The 14,697-nt window shown below is 39.5% G+C and overlaps 1 long non-coding RNA gene across 1 annotated transcript in view; it reads left to right on the forward strand.

Annotated features, from left to right (window-relative positions):
* The window catches only part of LOC127139128 (uncharacterized), an 89,034-nt gene that overhangs the window by 131 nt on the left and 74,206 nt on the right, over positions 1-14,697 (forward strand). The window contains exons 2-4 of the long non-coding RNA XR_007809066.1: positions 598-671; positions 7,063-7,164; positions 10,279-10,350. This is a non-coding gene — a long non-coding RNA (uncharacterized LOC127139128). The remainder of the gene's footprint in view (positions 1-597; positions 672-7,062; positions 7,165-10,278; positions 10,351-14,697) is intronic.

The following is a 14,697-nucleotide window of genomic DNA, read 5'->3' on the forward strand; positions in this document are numbered from 1 at the left end:
TGTGTTATGAGGAGTTGCTTAAAATGTGGTGGTTTGACCTGCAATGGAAAGTTATTTTATTTAGTTAAATTATAACATTGTGTTTTCATAGGAAAGCCAGAATCCATACTTAAATAATTTTCAGGCACTGGCTGCACTCAGACTACTTTGGGGAAAGCACTATTCTGTCAAAAGTTAGTGTGTCAAAGTTTGGCTTTATGGTAATTGTAAGTCCATGTTTTAAGTCCTTGTCCGTTTTATGCCTCTGTGCCAGTGACAGTTGTGGCCAGAGGCATTCTGTTTTTCGGGTTGTCCGGACACACACGTCTTATCCTCATGAACATGATATCTCAGGAAGGCCTTAAGGGTATTTCTTCAAATTTGATAGTTCACTTGGACTCAAGGATGAACTGATAAGAATTTAGTGGTCAGAGGCCAAAGGTTAAGGTCACTGTGGCCTCACAAAACATGTTTTTTTACCCCCATAACTCAAAAATTCATATGCAATGACACAGTTTAAAAACAGAAACAAACAGAGTGTCTAATTGTCACACTGAGCAGGCACTATCATGAGCTTGGCATAACTTTTTGTTTATATTTCCTCTTTTTTCTACATAGTTTTAACTGCCCATTTGTGCTCCACTCTGTACCCCCAGCTGCTGCTTCAGGCAATTCTTGGTTCAGCCCCTCAGGTAAGATGTTATGCGTGAGACAGATGATCTCAGTACAATCTGATATACTTAGGATTCATCTCATTATTTGAACGACAGGGATGGGAGTGAAAATATCAGCAGTGCTCAAGACCCTAAGCAGCACAAAGCTGCTGTCTACTGTGTATGTTACCTATCACAACTTGAATGAGTAGTGCAGCTCCTATATATGAATCAGCTTACAATAAATAAGAAAGGTGTGCAGTGTCTCACTCAAGGACATGTGGGCTGATGGACACAATGACTGCAAGCAAAGTTCAGTCAATTTTTTTTGCTTTGCCACATCCTGGAAATTCCCTCACACATTTTAATATTGATGAGATGATGACACCGGAATTGACTATCTGTTTGAAACTCTGCCAAAACGATACCTGCAAACATCCATAACTGTCAAATCTGGACCCAAATGTCTTTCTGTTATCTTCTCAGAAATGGTGCCTGGAACAGCTTTGATGCTAGTTTCATATTGCCATCTCATTATTTATCATACTGTATCTCTTTAAATGCAGCAACAATGTTTGCTGCAGGCAATTGTTCACTGCAGGAAGCTCCTACTCCCTGCCTGTGCCATTAAAGAAGACAGTGAAGAAGACAGATAATCCACTTGTGAAGGAAAGGGTAGTGTTAGGACACATCATGATGATAAGCCATCGCTTTACAATCCTGTGTCATACACCACACTCTAAACATAGTGGCGAATGGGTAGCCAGACCAGTACTGTACACTCTCTGAGTATTTATGTGTGTGTTATCTGGAATAATCAGTGGTAGATCCCTATTATGCAGTGTAATGAGTTTAAAAACAGCCTGCAGTGCGCGGTAAGTCGACAGTTCTCAACCTGTCATGACACCCTGAGGGTTAAATAAGGAGCAAATAATGAACAAGTTGCGTTCTGGCTTGTGGTTTGCACATCTGTCTTTAAAATGGGATAGAAAAGGTAATAGGTAATTGAGTGTGCTTTTGTGCTGGAGGGGTTTACGCAGCAGTAGGCTGAGCCTATAGGGAATGTGCAGAGAATCTCTGCTGCTCTATGTTGTCACTGTGCAGTTGTTTCTCATTGCCTGCAGAGGGCAATGCAGCTCCAGTAATTTGCTTGACATAGACAGCACAGGGAATTGGGAAATATTTGGACACTAATAACAACTGTGAGTCTTGCTATTCATCTCGGCTGAATGGTGTCTTTTAGGATGTTTCTAGGGCCGACTAAGTGTCTCACCTAAGCCTGTTGACAATAAAGGAACAAAATGTAGCTCAGGAGAGGCTAAATCTACTGTATTCAGCCAAGCGCTGGAGGCTGTTTTTAACTAAAGAGCACCGAGCACCTTTCATCCTTTAATGGAAGCCATGCAATGGCTCATTATGTAACTAAAGAGGGTAGAAAAGGGGAAAGTTGAAGCATCCGATGAGCAGATTCCGACTGAGCTTCTGGAGGAGTACACATTTACGGAGCAGCTGCTAAATGTACACATTGACTGGTTAAATGTACATTTAATGCTGTTCCATACAGTGATGCTGCCAGCAGGGCAGCATGAGGAAGAGGTATTACTGAAGTATTTGTACTGTAGTGATGTGCTGAGGAGGATCAACTAATCAATTCATCTACTAATTGCTTTAGCTCTTATGTTATACATCAGATTGCTTTGGTAAATATTGGTCAAACTCAAACAGAGATTTTTCTGTTTGTGGTTGTTTATTTAAATTATTTCATAAAAGATTGGGGATAAGAGAAGTATGAAAACATAGCAGGATTGTTTTTCCTCCTCTGTACTCTCTGATTTTTTGGAGCTTTTAGCCACATCTTCAGCAATCATTTGAGGTTGTTCAGTTGAGTTTGGCATAGCTTGTCATGAGTTTCTACACTATTTCCTTTGACATTTTTTAGTTCTGCAGTTTTAGGCACAGATGGGCTCAATTAGTTGTCTAATTTCTCTTTACAAACTCACATTTTGGAGTTGTGGTTCCTAGATCTCCTTTATAGCTGACAAATGCTGCTAATAGCAATCCAATATGAACCGACTTTGTGAAGTGTTTGCAATGGCGATTTAGTAACTTCAAAGTTAATCCTTTTTATTTGGTGTTGTACTTACTCTGTATCCCCTGTAGAGAACTTATCACCTGTTTGATTGCATGTTGGTCTGGTGCTCAGCCCACTCAGCAGAGTCTGTAAACCTCTCTGTCATTAAGAAAAAACTGTGCAGTCTAGTGCTGGAACAATTTGTCAATTAATCAATTCACTGACTGACAGAAAATCAGTTAATCCTTTAAGTCATTACTGAACAAAAATGCCAAACATTCTCTGGTTCCAGCTTCCCAAATTTAAACATTGGCTGCATTTCTCTGTTTTGGATTGTTGTAAACTTAATATCTTTTTGGCTTGGACTGCTGATCAAACATAGAAAGCAGTTTAAAGATGTCACACTGGGCTTTACAAACAAATTTCAGACATTTTATCCCCTGAAAGATTAATTTTTAATCAGAATAATTGCTAGATTCATCTTCTGTGACAGAAAAATACGTACAGTAGTGTTTAGCCAATTAAAAGATACTTTAACTTAACAACACACAAGTATTAATGATATTCCGTTCTTTTTACAAGCGAACAGTGATTTTGATGGAGAATTGGCACTGGCTGGTGTGTCCCACATTGTAACTACTAGAAAGCTTATAAGTGCTTGCTCATCAGATTCAGGCTTGAGTCCACAAAAGCAATTTGCACCTATTGGTGAAGATGAATACATTTAATGTAAATGAAGAAACTGCCCTGCAAAGCACTTGAGCTGAAGCCCTCGCTATCTAGTACCCTTATCTACAAATGCACTTGGCTGTGCTAATGGTGGACCTATTTCAATGTCACATTATAATATCATTTCTGATCCAATAGCCTCATCGCCTGTTGTAAGTGCTCATCTAAAACAATGGACTAGTGCACCAGATGCACTCCGCTGTTAGTCAATTCATTTCCCACAACATCTTCTTAGCGTTTTGGTATTAACACACCTGATAGGAACACAATGCAAGGCTTGATTGAGGTCAGTGAAATAATAAAAAAATGGAGGTTAGCAAATGGCAGAGGGAGATGCAGAGCGGCAGTAAAGAGGGAGATTAGGGGGGAAAAGGCAATGAGAGATGGGAGAGAGAATAAGAAAAGCAGATAAGGGATAATGAGGTGTTCGTGGGAGGAGTGATAGAGAAAAGAAAGGAAAAAACGCAAATAATGGCCAAGTGGAATTTGGGGAAGAGACAACGGAGATAAAGGTGAAAAAGGAGCAGAGGAAGGTTGTGGTTTATCTGGCCAGGCTCAGCAAAACAGGGGCTGAAAGTGTGAGCAGGGATAGACAGGAGCCACACTGAGAGCGTAACAGGATTGTGAGAAAGCTCGACATGGATGAAACCATCGGCCTTTGAGTGACAGGATGGTGTGAGGGCGCGCTGAGGGCGGCTCGAGGGAGCGTCAGGGCCAACGATGAGGCAATCTGGGAACAAGAAAGGTTGCACAGGGAATACAGCAATTCTGTATGTTTTGAGCAGTAACAAGTGTTTTGGTGATTTTGAACAGCAGTATTGTACTGATAGTGTTGGAGAGTTCACCCACAAATACAGCCTTGCTTATCGTGCTCTGGCAGTTTCTCTGGTTAGGGGCAGTGTCGATGAGTGCAGACCAACATGAGCCTAAATCTGACTGACAGGTGATTGACAAGTGCTCTTCTGTGCTGAAATGCCAACAGGAAGCCTCTCTACACCTGATTGCATGAACATGTCACGCAGTGAACTGGCACAGAGTTTTGCTTCAGGGCCTATATTTATTAAACAACTAAAAGTGAAAATCCTCCACTTTCACTCCCACTTGCAGACTTAATAAAATCTATTTAGTGTAATTCTTTTGACTTGAGAGCTCTTAAGTTGGTGAAGAGCAGCTTTTAGGGGTTTTTGATGGCTGCAGAGCAGAGACAGGGACAAGCACACCATCATTGGTCATGATGAAAAATAGGTAATTGCTTTCTGTACATCTTCATTGTAGTGCTTAATTCCCCTTATTATGAGTTTTATGTGATGTACCCCATAATTTTTGCTCCTCAGTCGCTCCTAAGAGCATCCTCAAGTGTAATTTTTAGTTTAATATGATAAAAAGTTGAATAAATACATGCCAGGCTTTTCAACTGGAAAAAACATTCAAACTACCCACTGACATCAGATTCGGAGTCTTAAAGATACCATGCAAGTGCCACATCATGCTTTATTTATCTCAACATAAACTAATTAAAGAGTTCAAAACCATCGAGAAGTTGTAAGTCACCTGGTCTGGTTAACTTCCAACTGATCGTCTGGAGATTTTTCCCAGAAGTGAGGCTGTTGTCAGGACAAGTATGAGTGGATGCAAGACAAAAAATGGGGGCAAAATGTGAGGAAACTAAAGGCTGAGGGGCTCTGGCAAGGTTATAAAGCTGTCTGTAGTTGAGATGTGACCTTGACCCTTAGACCTAGTCATCTGACTCTTGATAACAAAATATCACATGCATAGAAACCCCATCATTTGAGTGATGCTTGTGAGTGGAAGGACAGTGTGTGTGATTAATTTCTGTAGCTCTCAAGATATTATTGAGGCACTGTATGCCTTAGGAAGACTGACAGGGAATAAAAGGTTGAGAGAGATGTATAACAACACACAACAAAGCTTCTCGGTTGGACTCCAACCAAGGGCACTGTGGTTCATAGTTGGTGCATTAACCCTTAGACCTCCTAGGCGCCATTTTAATATATTTTTCTACATTAGACTATACAGTATTTTCATCTTGCAGTATAAAACATCTCCTGCTGTGTCCACTTGTTTGAGGGAGCACAGATGAGAGATTTGAACCATTACATAGTTGGAAATGAAACAGTGAGCTACAATCTCATAGTGGTGATCCTGACGAGATAAACCACCACCAACAATAAGAACAACAAAACCATCAAAACATGCATTAAAGCCCCTTTTCCCCCACGTAGTCTAATACCAATATTTTTAGTGTAAAAGTGACTGGGCAGGTTTACTCTCCACTGCATCTCTGCATTTAATATCAAGGCTCAACAGGCTGTTAGTGCCACACAGGTTTAATTAAAGCACTGCTGTGGGTGCATCAATATGCACTGGACTCACCCCGAGTGGAAATAAAGTATTGGTTTATACGCCCAACAGAGCTGCTGATTAGAGAGTGCGGTTTGACGTAGCTCACTGGTCAAGGTTCAAGGACATTCGATAGAAGTGAGTAAACACTGTCACAGGAAGGTAAAATTATGTATGTATGTGATGGTCAAACAGTGGCTTTTGTGTATTTCATGTGTGGATGTGTCAGCACTATAGCACAACTGAGGTGCAAATCATATGACGGGGAGAAATGCTGAGCAATGAAAAGGAAGTAAATTCAGGTCTGAAAAAGGCTGAGTAGAGCTTCTAGGTGATATCATTAGGCTTAAATTGACAGTACAATACTCAAGAGATTTTTTTGGTTTTTATTTATATTTTATTGAGTATCTTTCTGTCAGAAAAAATAACAAAAATCACAAATATGCATCTGTGACTAAAATTCAGACACAGATATTATCAGTGTTTTCCTCCTTGGCCTTCTCCCACTGTGGCTGGTGTGTATTTTCATCACTGTCCAACTTTCTATTTAATGTGCAAGCAGGCACACAACTGAGATTAATCTGAAGTGTGATTTTGACACACACCTACACATGGACACGCACAAACAGACGATTTTGTTCCCACTGAAAGACTGATCCGTGTTGAGTTGGGCCATAATTACTTACTAGCAGACATTGGAGGATGGGAAAGCCAAAAGAAATCATTAGGGAGCTGTCAGGTACCTAAAACACTCTAACATCAGTCCTCTGTGGGCTTGGCGAGGCAATGGCATTTCTGCTTTTCCAAAGAGCACACAGGAGAGACTGACAGTAAGGATGAGAGAGAGGACTTGAAAACCAACAAAGACCATGATAGACGTGAACAGTTGATGCAAGTATGAGAGCAGATGGAGTAGAAGTAGAACACATGAAGTAGTCATGAATTAGATAAGTAGATAAAGATGTTGACAACCCTGAAGCTGCGTTTAAAGCATTTTGGGCAGTAAAAGCCTCTAGCTGGGTTACTCTGAGTCTTGTTCAGTTTATTTTTTCTATTTTGGTTTCATTTATTACTTTTAGGGCCTTATGTGGTTTGGCTCCTCTGGTCAAAAAGTGTCCTTTTTGGTATTGGGTCAGCTGAGTCAAACAGTTTTTAGAAAAGCTTAAACCAGTATTTATTTTGTTCTAATTCTCCATGTTTGTCCATGTAATTTCTTGAATTTCACTTCACAGCTCCTAAAATACCCTTTATTATTTCCGCCTGTTGCAGTTATGCTACCTTCTAATGGGGTTGTACTCACCATGTTCATGAGAAGAGCCTTGAGACCTTCAGAGATGGCGGAAACCATAGGCATTCATTTTTCCTTGGATGGTATGTTAATATATTGTAATTTTGGTTGTATAGAGTTTTTCATCTGAGGAAAATGTTGATGATCCCAATGGCCTCATCTCTCTGTCATTATACCTGCTAACATGCTAAATTGTTAGCCTCAGTGGCTACATTGACAGTAACAATATTAGCATCTGTGTCACCCTTTGCCGAGCAGTGGTGTTCTCATGATTTAGCCACTCCTAAACCAAGCACATCACAAGTTCCATTTGAAGGAAGTATTAGTGAATGTTTTTTTACCAAATTGTGCAATTATACTGCAACTATATGATCCACATTAGCATTCATTTGAAAGACATTTTCAGTGAACAGCAATAAATAAATAAATAAATAAAAAATAACGTGAAATTGAAAATAATAACACTGCTACTACTATGACTACTAATATGTATCTTTGGGGCTGCAGAATAAGCTAAAAGCACAACACTTAAGTATTATCACCTTTAAAAATTAAAACACTAACCCTCATGGAGTTGTGTTTCTGACCACTCAGTGATTATAAGTCTCATTTTTCATTCTCTTTGGGAAATATCTGGCTCTTTAGCAGATAAATGCTCTGTTGCGTTCACTAGCTGGTGGCTAACTTTGTCTGTCTGCTGTTTGGTACTGGTAGCTAGCTTACAGTGGGTATATCAGTGTTTTTTTCCAAGAAAAATCTGGTAAATTGCTCCTGAAAATGTGGGCTGATAAGAGTAGTGAGACTAAATCAAAACAGAAAAGCTAAGGGGCGTAAAACCAATAATAATGAGCTAACAGATGCGAAAATGCTCTGTAGAGCTGAGGGTAACTGTAGAATCAGGTGATTTTTTGTGGGTTCCTCACTATGAACACCACTTTACACATTATACATCTGTAATTAATATAATGGTACAGTATTGATTAGAGCAGTTTAAATCACAGTGACATGGCCTCCATCTCGCTGCCAAGAATCCAAATCTGCCAAGAAAGAAGCAAAAAAAGAAACAAAGAAATTTATTCAGTACAGAGTCACACTTTTTCAGCATACTCCACTTGGACAGTACATTCAAGCGGAAACAGGAAGTCATTATTTTGTATGATGAATGCATGTGGGGGGTGGCTAACTCTGTGGCTGAGAGCAGATGAATGCAGAGAATTACTGTCAAATCAAACCAACAAGGTAAATCAGAAATAAGTGAAACCAAGAAAAGTGCACCTCTGATGTTGATAGGCAGGGGAAAACAACTGTCCAGAGAGGTATTGAAGGTACCAAGGAGTGATTGCTCCCCGAGGGATAAATCAGACACAAAGAAGAGATGTTTTATTTTGCTGGTCTGTGCATGTAGAGTGACCCTGTCTGTGGCTTCCTCCTGCCTCTCAACAGTACTAATAGAGATCAAGTTCAGGTGGTGTGGTAGTAATCATCTCATTGTTGTTTCATGTATGACCTGCCTCGTTTAATCCTGCACTGCAAAAGGTTATTTAAGCTGCAAGTGTAGCAATTACAGCACCTAAATATGGGGTATTGTAAAGGGAAGGACATGAATCAAAGACACGCTTTTCATCTTTGGCTTCCCAAGTTCTGAGACACACTGAGTCACTTCAAGGTCTCGAAAATTGGATTTATTTACAGCAGCAGAAACAAGGTCGTAAAAAAGGGAAGAAACGGTGGGGAAGCAGGAAGAAAAAAATGTTGCAAAAATAAAATGTTCTGCTTTGTCCATCCTGCCATCTTTGTCTGATTAATAATCAGTAAAGCATATTACCTGTGTTTTTAACATTTTTTCACCTCTGTTATGTTTTAATAAAGAAGTGCCTTATGATTCTTATTATTATATGTTGGTGCACTAACTTTCAAATGCCAAATTCTGTCAAAAAATATGATATTACATTATTTATTATTAATACTTAAGCAAACATAAGTTAATCAAAATTAGAAAACTACATTCAGAGATGCATTTGGTCTAACTTACTTTTCACTTATAGTTTAATATTATGACCACTGAATTTCCCTCAAATTTCTTTTATTTCCACCCACTCTGTTCATAATATCAGACTGAGGAAACATCATAATGTGATGATGAACCTAACTGAAGTGATAGAGCAGTGAGTTGTAATGTTACTGTACAACAACAACAACTTTATACTACTTTACTTTATACCTTCTGAAACTCAGTTAACACAACCCACAGTCTCTCAAGTTTTTTCACATAAACGATACATCTTGACACATTTACACCTACGTAAACCCATGTACACATTAATTAAAGTAAACACAAGCTTGTGCAGGAGAGGTAGGAACCTAAAAGCTATGAAGACCTCTCCTAAAACCTCCAGAAAGATATCATTTTTATAATAGCTTGCAGCATGAATAGTGCACAGCTGGCTGCTAACGCATTAGCTCGCTAATATAATGCTAGTTTGATGTCACCCTTGTCTTGAGGTCCCCCAATATTCTCTCCTTTATTTGACCTTCTGTCGTCACTGCAGGTAAGGGAGCCTTTTCCCTGAGGTAGACTTGTAATTTTTGGAAACCGACATCTTCCCTGTCTTTCCCTTGGTACTAAGCATCAGCAACTTCACCACCAACTTCAGACCGTTCCCCGGAGCACAGTGTGTAATTCAGATCTTGTTTGTAGCCACCTGGTTGGATAATCCCTGCGGAGAGGCTAGGAAGATTAATGAACACAGAGAACACAGCAAAATTCAACATAGAAAGATCAATGCCCACAACTCCATGTAAACAACAAACTTCATTAAAATCAATGGGAGTCCATAAAGGTACACAAATGAAAAGATCATAAATGTTTCTGAAGTACAAGAGTCTCTGCTTCAATATCTTGAATTGTTACTTTTGTGCTTACAGTGAGAGAGAGCTTCCAACTAGAGGGCTGTGCTCATCTCAATCAATATGTACCTGTGTTCCTCTTTGTGATGTTTTGGGACCTGTTCTAGTGGACAATCCACTAAGCCATTTTGGTTGAACAGTCCAATTGTAAATTATACTGCAGGGCCAGATGTGGAATAAGTAAATCAAAATTAATTTGCAAGTGGACAGTGTGGGCTGACTAAAACCTCTGGCAGGAAAACAATTCTTGGAGAGTTGCGCTAAGTGCAATTTTGCCATTTGTGTTACAGAAACGAGTGGGTGAGGAGAGAGGTCACACCAGGTTGAATTCATCGCCTGAGAACAACTGGCGAGTCTGTGTGGTAAGGCTGAGGTAGTGTGTTGTTGTGTTTGTTGTCCTCGGGAAGTGTAGGAACCTGGAGCTGTGTGGGTAGAGAGCTCAACCCATCAAAGGCCCTGCAGATCCAGGGTCCTGACAGTCCATTGTTCCATGCACTTTACATGACCAGTAATCATATTAACTCAATGCATGAGGAGATACTGCAGGTAGAAACAAGGATATTTTGACAGGAAAATGTTTCATGGATATCATTTGGCACTTGTTAGGATCATATCATAACAATTTGGTTACAGAAGAGTCTTCATCACTTTGCTAACAACCCTTTCCAGCTCAGTGAATCCATCAGTTTGGATTTGCTTCACACTGTGCCAGAAAGCTGTAAGTCATCTAAAAGGGTTTGAGCCCAAAAATACTGGCAACAACTTGTGTGTCTCCTTATTAATATCCTAAATATTATCCAGGAAATGTTTTCTAATTAGTTGTTCGCTAAGCCCAAGCCTAACATTACATGTCAGATGGAAGTCTTTACAAGCTGATAATCCTGGGTGTTACTGTATTGTAATTTAGAGCTAGTATAAGTGTGATAAGGAAAAATGTAAAATCAGACTGTTGCCTCTTTTAAACATAGCCCTGTTAACTCTGTTTGGCTAGTAAGTAAGATTTAGGCTTTACTGTCACTATTACAAGAGAAAAAGCTTTTAAAATATGATGATAAAACTGTGTTTAGTCCAGTATCAGCTTACACACAGTTGGGAAGTAGTACACAGTGGATAGTGCTAACCATGAATTATTATTATTTTTTTCTCTTTAATGCACTATAGTGTCAAAAGCTGTTAGCCTTTAAATCGCCATTCTCTATTGGTAAACATAATGGCACATGCAGTCAGTCAGTGTATCAAAGTGCAATATGTCTGTGCAGATTAGATCATAATGTTGATGAGCGCTGCAAACAGGGATGACAGGGATATGTGAGGACCTTTTGCTCCTTTGCATCACTTCGTTTCATGTGTGATGTAGATTTTCTGCTTTTTCGGAGCAGGGAGTGAATTGCTGACAATAGAAACTCCTCTCCTCTTTTTATGCAAGCCAATCTGTGCGCTTGGGTGGTTGTTTGTATCTGTGTGCTCTTCTGTTGTGTATGTCATAGAGTGTATCTAGGTCTGTGTGTGTGTGAGAGAGAGTGTGTGTGTGTGCGTGTGCATGTATGCACCAGAAGTGTGGAAAAAATATCACCTTAAATCAGACCCAGAAATCAGAGAGCCGCACATCAAACCTATCATCAGCCGCTGGACCTCAGGGACGACATTTGCTGTTATTTTGTTTGAGCGGAGACAAACTCTTTTTATCTGGCAATGTCATTTTTAGAAGGTCATCTTTTCTCCACAAAAACTAAACTCATTAAATTCATCATGCAGACACAAACTGTTACAGGCGTCATGCAGACGTGTGCAGCAGGCCCCACTTCCAATTCTCTGCCTGAAATTAGCAATCAAGATGTTAAGACAAAGTAAATTTATTCAGACCAACATAAAGGAGAAAAATTACACATTCAGATCTTTGGTATCCAGGTGCCTAGCTCTGAATGTTGGAAGCGTGTATTAGTTATATTTATTAAATCTTCCTCCAGTCTTTGTCCCCTGAGTTGCCAGTTTTATTATCGAAGAAGTTTGGAGGTGATGGATTTTTCAGTATCTCCCATGCATCATGTCATGTTTTATGAAAGCACTTTAGACTAATTGTAAGAAATTGGACAGTTTAAAAGTTTGTTTTGCTTTTGTTGCTTGAACATAGACATATGACATATTTCATCTTTGAAAATAATAGATTAAGATGGAAACTAATGGAAATCATTAGTACAGAACATGCGGCAGAACAAACAGCCATTATACTGTAGGAGATATTAAATCTATGCCCATACCAGACGTGGCTGCTAACAGAGACAAATGAAAGAGGAAGGCTTTTTATTTATTCAGTAACTGACTTTAAAGGGAATAGTTTGACATTTTGAAAGTGGTAGTGATCTTTTCATCTATGTCTCGACAAAAAGGCGAACGAGCGTCCATGCATTTCACCAAAATGTGCTAAATCTGGAGAGGTAAAAGACTGTGTACAAGGCATATTCCTGCTTTGGAAACATCTCCAAATGTTTAATCTCATTTTCTGTTCAAAAGGAAATGATTATTTTTTTTGACCACTGAAAAATACCACTCTACTTTTTACTCAACTCCTTAGAAATATCCAGCATACTCAAAAGTCACAAGCCAAAGTGCTGGAAGAACACAAACAAGCTCTCCTCTTTGCTGGCTTCTGTAAATGTGTGTATTGATCTGAAACTCCTATTTCCTACTTACAAAGCATCATGGGGCCTTGTGCCTTAGTATACTGTTGCTCTGATTTATTTACTACCTAGCTGCCCACCCATACTTTCCACTAGCAAGATGCCTTGTCATCCCCCTCATTTGAAATTAAACAGCTAGGAGCAGAGCCTTGGCTCTTTTGCTATCTCCCTTTAACGTCCCTGCAGTCCATCATCTGCTCACTTCTGGCCGCGCGGCTTTGAAGTTCATAAACTGTGAAGCAAAGGATGGCTGATCTGATGGTCATTGCAGCTGAGGCAGAAAGGACCCGGTCAATAAACCTAGAGAGTGAGATGCCTTTTGCAGAATCGCAGACAGACATTAAAGCAGGGCCCGTAAAATCATGCATCCAAGCACATTTTACCTTTTGCTCTCTTTCTGTCACTTTGTCTGTGAGTGTGTTTGGGTGTGGTGTGAGGGCTCTTCAGGGCACTTCAAAGATAGCTGAGCACTTCTGAAAATTAGCCCCCACAGTTCAGAATATGAGCAATTATTGGGTTTTTGATTTCTTTTTGAAAGCTGGAGGGTGGTTTTCCTCTGTGACTTTATCAAGGTCTCTACTGCGTTTTAAACAAAATAAATTAAAATGTGTTTTGATTTTCAACCCCTAGGATTGTCTGCTTTATCACAATTATATGTCACTTTGCTGATTTTGACACTTTAGCTCAAAATCATGGAACAAAAGGGCGGGCAGGCAATGTTCCAGTCAAAGATATATGTACATGGCTTTTTAGACCAAAAAAAAAAAAGAAAAAAGGAACAAGGGCTTTAACTTTGACATCTCCCCCAACTGAGACCTCCCCACCGCTGTCACATGTAATGTAAGTACTGCATGAATACATCACGCTCAGAGCTCAGGAAATCAGTATTCAGGACTGTGCCATGAGCTGTTATGGGGCCGCTGTTCAGACATAATGAATGTGTTAGAGACCAGACTTCATGTAAAGTGAATGTGGGGAAAAAATGAAGTTCACTTGACCTCAATATATTCCCCTCAGCTCCTGAAAATTGCTTTTGCTTTGGTCCTTCCACATGATATCTTTTTGCCAATCACAAAGAGTCACAAAGATCCACAGAGTGTCCTCTGTGTCTGTGCATCGTCAGCGCTGCTGTCGTAGCTAAGATTGTGCTTAAGAGCATGATGCACATGTGCCAACTCAGCAGCTGTCACCTAAAAGTGAGTAAGGCCAGAGTATGAAAAGAAATCTGTTCTTTGCTTGACACTTTTCAAGTTGCAAGAATGGCAAAACACTGGAGTGGCAGTGTGCCCCAGTGGGTAAACAGACTCTTGTCTCTGAAAACAGAAAATCAGAGTCAAGTCGCTGTTTTGGAAAGTGTCCATGCTGCTGAAGTGTCCTTGAGCAAGACACTGAATCCCCAGCTGCTGCAGGGATCACCGCATCTAAATACAAACGGCTGCTAGATGGTGCTTAAAACTTCCTTATCAAATATGAAGTCAGCAGTATTATTGCATCAGAATTTTGCATCTGAATAGTTCATTCCCCTTATTTTTAAAGTTCATCATCCATCATCAAAATTTTGTAGTTACTGAGTGAAATTTGTCTGTATAGTAGTGAATAGTAGTAGTAGAGAATAGCTAAATTGAATTCTAAATTAAGTTAATTTAGCTCGATCAGCTTTGTCAAAACTGTATTTCAATAAATTACACAGGAAAAAGAGTGCTGTTTCATTCGCTGCCCTGTGTGGAAACATATTCACCTGGTGCATTAAGAAATCAATCTTGTAATGAGTCAAAGCAGCAATAAAATAGATTTTATGGTGAAGAGCTGCAGTCAGAGTGAGGCTCAATGATAAGAGCTTATTGAAATGTCACATATTTGATCCAGATAACAGCGACTATGTCTCTTTATTATACATTATCCCCCCTTGAATACATTAGTAGTTTAAGCTGAAGACATAAAATGTAAAATGGATATAATTTAACCACAAAGAATAAAACAAAAACCCTCAAGTGCCCGATTACATTTGCCAGCAGGTACCCTCCAAACAAT

This window comes from Lates calcarifer, linkage group LG7_2, assembly GCF_001640805.2.
Source record: "Lates calcarifer isolate ASB-BC8 linkage group LG7_2, TLL_Latcal_v3, whole genome shotgun sequence".
Classification (NCBI taxonomy): domain Eukaryota; kingdom Metazoa; phylum Chordata; class Actinopteri; family Centropomidae; genus Lates; species Lates calcarifer.